A 6,362-nucleotide genomic window follows, 5' to 3' on the forward strand; every position below is an offset into this window, starting at 1 on the left:
GTCCTGGGCGGAGGCCCCTCCCTGGCTACCACCCGAGTGCAGGCGTCAGGGAAAAAAAAAACGTACTCACCAGCTCCACGAAGAAATGAAGAACACCCTCCAACACCCAGAGCCTTCACCGCGCGAGCCAGGAAGTGCGCCTGCGCAAGCGGCCTGGAACTACATTCCCAACATGCTCTGCAAAGGCAGGGCGCGCGGCCGCGGAGTCTTACACGCGAAGGCTTGTTGACTTTCTATCTCGTGGCGCCTTGGGAGTGGGACTAGTTTTCTTTCGTTATTCACATAAAAAGAGAAAAGAAGGAGAGGATAAGCTTCTTCTTTCATTGTAGACTAGCATGAATCCAAAGGGATGCAGATTTTTCGTTAACCTTTACACAAAAGGAACGCCTACACATTATAGTAATAACCTTTTATTCAACGAGCGAAAAGGACTGTAAAAAAAAACCCCACAAACTAGATGGAATTCCTTAACAAAGGGATAATCCCTGTTGACACCGTGGTATGCGTATAGTATTCTAAAAATACAGACAGCCCCATTCTTCATGTGTTGGGAGGGCGCGTGGGTGTGAGAAGAGAAAGAATGATTGCAGCCAAGAAAAAGGTAAAACTACTTTTCTTGTAATATATTCTCTAGCTTTTTTGTCTGTTACGTGTTTAGGTTATGTTCATTTTAATGGCACTCAAAACAGTGCTTTGATGAATCCTTGTAAATTGTGTCCTCGTCCACATCTCTTCTTGAGTAGAGCCCAATAAATAACTTTAATTGAAAGGGAATGTGCATACCTTACTTTTTTCTATACAAAGAATATAGGTGGGTTGTAGAGAATAGAGATAAGGAAAAAAGATTAAAATCAGGTAAAAGCCCACTATTATATATTTAAATATTACCTGCACTGTATATGTGTTACATATATGTAAATACATATTTACTTGTTAAGTGTGTACTGTAGATACTTCTGAAATTAAAAATAGAGCAACATGGGGTGCCTGGGGGGCTCAGTGGGTTAAGCCTCTGACTCTTGGTGTTGGCTGTGGTCATTATCTCACAGTTAGTGAGTTAGAGGCCCAAACTGGGCTCTGCTCTGACAACCAGGAGCCTGCTTGAAATTCTCTGTCTCCCTCTCTCTCAAAATAATAAACCTTAAAATAAATAAATACATACATACATACCTACAAACATACAATGAAACTGTTTTTATTTATTTAAAGGTTTATTTATTTATTTTGAGAGAGACGGCGAGCATGAGAGGGGGAAGGGGGCAGAGGGAGGAGAGAGGGGAGGAGAGGGGGGAGAGAGAATCCCAAGCAGGCTCCACACTCAGCACTGAGCCTGAGGTGGGGCTTGATCCCACAACCCTGGGATCATGACCTGAGCCGAAATCAAGAGTCAGATGCTTAACTGACTGAGCCGACCAGGTGCCTTGAAAGTGCTTTTAAAATTTAATTTCTTGTAAACATTCCTTCATGTCTTTAAATATTATTCTACATTAACGTTAGCACAACTTTCTATCAAACTGAGTCTAAATATTTGGGTGGTAGCATATCATTTCCAATTTTTCCTATTATAAGAAAATATGAAATAAATATGCTTATAGCTAAATCTTTCTCCACACCCTTATTTGATTAGGACAAAATCACAGAGGATTAAGTAAATTTTAGATATCATGAAACTATCTTTCTATAAAGCTATAATAATTTATTCTTTCACCAGCAGTGCATGTGTCTTAGTCCATTTGGGCTGCTATCACAGGACACATGCCCTAGACTGTGTGGCTTGTAAACAACAGAAATTTCTCAGAGTTCTGAAGTCTGGAAAGTCTAAAACCAAATACCATGACTTTAAGGATTAGGTCTCAACATATGAATTTTGGGAGAAACAAACATACAGCCTCTGGAAGCTATTGTTGTCACTCTCTCGTGTCTCACTGTCCCCTTTTTGCATTTTTAGGTGTCCTTATACCTTTGCAACAACTCCCCTGTATTAAAGTCCCTTTATTCAACTACCTAGTATAGGTTCTATTTTCCTGACTGGAATCTGCCTTATATATTAACTTTAAAAATTACTTTAAGGGGCACCTGAGTGGCTCAGTTGGTTAAGTGTCTGACTTCAGCTCAGGTCACGATCTCACAGTTTGTGGGTTCAAGCCCCACATCAGGCTCTGTGCTGACAGCTCAGAGCCTGGAGCCTGCTTTGGATTCTGTGTCTCATTCTCTCTCTGCCCCTCCCTCACTTGTGCTGTGTCTCAAAAATAAATAAATGTAAAAACTGTTTTTAAATAAATAAAAATTACTTTTGCCTATTTGATGTTTTCTTGATTTTACTTTACCTGATTAGTAAAGTTAGGTATCATTTATATGTTCATTTCATTGATTACATATTTCATCATTTGAAATTTTTTCTTTTCCCTCTTCCTCAGCGATACTTGTGGAGGTGGCAGCCATCCACATCATAGCCACCCTTAGACCTCTGATGAAGCCCAAAATCGTTCAAAAGAAGACCAAGAAGTTCATCCGGGACCAGTCAGACCAGTATGTCAAAATTAAGCACAACTGGCAGAAACCCAGAGGCACTGACAATAGGGTGCGCAAAAGATTCAAGGACCAGATCTTGATGCCCAACACTGGTTATGGGAGCAACAAGAAAACAAAGCACATGCTGCCCAGTGGCTTCCAGGAGTTCCTAGTCCACAACATCAAGGAGCTCGAAGTGCTGCTAATGTGCAACAAATCTTGCTGTGCAGAGACTGATCACAATACCTCCCCCAAGAACCACAAAGCCATTGTGGAAAAGCAGCCCAGCTGAAGGCCAGGCTGCACAGTGAAGAAAATGAATAGACACCTTATGTGCACGTCATAATTGTATTAATAAAACCATAAAACTATGGGACACCTGGGTGGCTCAGTTGGTTAAGCTTCTGACTTCAGCTCAGATCATGATCGCACGGTTCATGAGTTCAAGCCCTGTGTCAGGTTCTGTGATGACAGCTCAGAGCTTGGAGCCTGCTTCAGATTCTTGGTCTCCCTCTCTCTCTGCCCCTCCACTGCTCATGATCTATCTCTCTCTCTCAAAAATAAATAAAAACATTTTTAAAAACATTTTTTTAGGGGCGCCTGGGTGGCACAGTCGGTTAAGCGTCCAACTTCAGCCAGGTCACGATCTCGCGGTCCGTGAGTTCGAGCCCCGCGTCGGGCTCTGGGCTGATAGCTCAGAGCCTGGAGCCTGTTTCCGATTCTGTGTCTCCCTCTCTCTCTCTGCCCCTCCCCCGTTCATGCTATGTCTCTCTCTGTCCCAAAAATAAATAAACGTTGAAAAAAAAAATTTAAAAAAAAAAACAAACATTTTTTTAAACCCATAAAACTACATACACACACAAAAATTTTTTTTAATATTTATTTATTTTTGAGAGCAAGGGAGAGACAGAGCACAAGCCAGGAAGGGGCAGAGAGAGAGGGAGACACAGAATCCAAACCAGGCTCCAGGCTCTGAGCTGTCAGCACAGAGCCGCACATTGGGCTCGCACTCACAATCTGTAAAAAGAAATCATGACTAGAGCTGAAGTCAGATGCTTAATCGACTGAGCTACCTAGGCACTCCCCCTTTTTTTTTTAAGGTTTACTATGAGAGAGTGTGTGTGCAAGTACATGCACAAGCAGGGGAGGGAGAGAGAGGAGAGAGAGAATCCTAAGCAGGTTCCATGCTGTCAGTGCAGAGCCCCAAGCGGGGCTTGATCTCACAAACCATGAAATCATTGACCTGAGCAGAAACCGAGAGTCTGTTGCTTAACCAACTAAGTCACCCAGGTTCCCAAGGAAAGTTTTCTTCTGTATAGGTTATCTTTATCTGTCTTACTGATAGGAACTTAGCTATATTCTGAACATTAATATCTTTTCTGTTGTATGCATTGTAAATACTCCCTACCAGTCTTGTTTTTCTATCTATACAGTATTTTTGCTTATTTGTTCAAATCTATCAATCCCACTTTTATGGATTAGGATTTGAAATGCCAAGTATATATCCATATATATTACATATATAATTTTTAGCCCCCCATTTTTTTTTTACCATTGAGCTATTTCTGTGCCCATACCATAGTACTTTACTTATTTTAAATTTTAAAATAGGTTTATCAGATAGGAAAATTCTTCTGTGAATGTTCTTTGCCAATAAGTTTTGGGCTATTTTTTGCATTTGCAATTTCAGATGAAGTTGAAAATAAATGTGATAACTATTTTTTTTTTAAACCTATGGGGTTGAGGTAGAGGTAAGAATTCTACCATCCACGGTAGAATAAAATAGGAAACTGGACAAAACACAGAATAATGGTTTCCAGACACTGAATAGCAGCACAGAACTGTGATCCTTAAGAGAAAAATAAAGTGACCTCTATGATTGCCTCCAGGATAAATCCTCAGGGAGGAATATCTTAAAGAGAGCCCAGGGGTTCACTAAGTTGAGGAGAAAGAGATCAGACATGAGGGAGGCCAGAGTTTAGACTACTCCAATCAGACTACTTGAGAGAAGTGAGCTACACAGCAATATATAAAAATAGTATGTCATGAACAAGTAGGGTTTACCTCAGGAATATAAGATTGGGTTAACATTAAAAATGTCATGAAATTTTAAAAAGTCAAGAAATAAAATTGACTGTATTTTTATATTTTTAATGGGTTAGAAAACACACAAAAGTGTAAAACAGAGATGGAAGTGCAAGAGCCAAAATAATTTGGAAAATTAACAGTATTTGGGGTTTCATTTGTTCATATCTTCATAAGGAAGCTTGACTAATTAACTTTACACATTTCTTCTTTTCTAGTAAAACATTTGACACTATAAATTTTACTCCAAGCTCTGGTTTAGTGGCATTTCCAATACTTTGATATATTTTATTTTCAATATCATTTAACGTTTTTTAATCTTCTCTTGTGACTCATCTCTACTTAGGCTAACAAATGGAAATTTGATTTTCTCCACCTTTTCAGAAAAAACCCACGGTGTGCCTCCCTCCCATCCTAACCATACCCACTCACACACTTGCATAATACCATTTTGATCTGTTATACTCTAAGAATGTCTAAAATACGGGAGATTCGACTGTGAAGTGTGCAACTGTGACAACATTTTGAAGTTGAAATAAACATAGTATCTAAGCATTGGGGTGACCATCAGTATACATAGCTTCAAGTAAATCTCAACAGCAGGCATGTAAACATTGCAATTCTTTAATTTGCAAACCATTTTAAACCATATTTTCAGCATTACTAGAGTAGTTCCATTTGTTTAATTTTTTTTTTTTTTTTGAGAGAGAGAGAGAGCTCAAGTGGCAGAGAGGGGCAAAGGGAGAGTGAGAGAGAATCTTAAGGGGGCTCTGCATGGAGCCTAATGTGGGTCCTGATCCTACAACTCCAGATCATGACCTGAGCCAAAATCAAGAATCAGACACTTAACCAACTGAGCCACCCAGGTGCTCCCATTTGTTTCAACTTTTAACTCTGCCTGGAAACTCTGAAATATCTGTGAGTTTATGTATAGTAAAATGTTTCAGAGTCCCTGGGTATGAATCGTGGTGTCCTGTGTAATCCCTTAAATTCCAGTTGTTGAAGACACTAGTACCTAATTCATAGTGCCCAAAAAATACCTATTAGTAATACTACTGAAGTAGAAAGGAGGCAGTATGAAGCATCCATTTAACGAGAATACAATAGGCTCAGATGTCAAAATACAGGAGTAAAGTTAAAAAAAAAAAACTGTAAATTTCCTACCTATTTTATGCTCATGGTGATGGTAGCTATGTAAAGGAAACCATTAAATAGAAGACAAGACATTGAAAATAGAGATACTGAATCTTCTAAGGATCTGAGACTTGAAATGCCTATAGAAGGGGCACAAGCTTTCTTCTTGCTGAAGTCATATACAGAATTAATGGGATGATAGTGAGGAGGGATAAGGGCTAGAAAAACAATGAATTCTAATGAATGAAGGGTCTCTGAAAATACTACATAGTTCCATATGAGGCCTAACAGGCAAGCTGGATCTGAGAGAAGATCTGAGAGAGAGGAATTCCATAAATTATTGGCATAACTGCATAAGTGGCATTATCATATAGTTTCCAAGATGCAAACATTGAAGGGCAAGATACATGTGAATATTTTAGTTCCTGGTATTTGTTTAGAAAATTAATTTCATACATTTACATCCCAACTCAGTATTTATCTTCAATATTCTTTTTTTAATTAATTAATTATTTATTTAATTTTTGAAGGAGAGAGAGAGAGCATGAGTGGGGGAGGAGCAGAGAGAGAGAGAGAGAGAGAGAGAGAGAGAGACAGAATTAGAAGCAGGCTCCAGGCTCTGAGCTGTCAGC

The 6,362-nt window shown here is 39.3% G+C and overlaps 1 long non-coding RNA gene across 1 annotated transcript; it reads left to right on the top strand.

Moving 5' to 3' along the window:
• The first annotated feature begins 236 nt into the window (after positions 1 to 236).
• Positions 237 to 2,887, top strand: LOC147575002 (uncharacterized). The gene is made up of 2 exons (XR_015242958.1): positions 237 to 601; positions 2,418 to 2,887. It is a non-coding gene; the product is annotated as an uncharacterized LOC147575002 (long non-coding RNA).
• Positions 2,888 to 6,362: the final 3,475 nt, after the last annotated feature.

Source organism: Puma concolor, chromosome D4 (assembly GCF_028749965.1).
Source record: "Puma concolor isolate L17-30 chromosome D4, mPumCon1.1.hap2, whole genome shotgun sequence".
NCBI classification, from domain to species: Eukaryota; Metazoa; Chordata; class Mammalia; order Carnivora; family Felidae; genus Puma; species Puma concolor.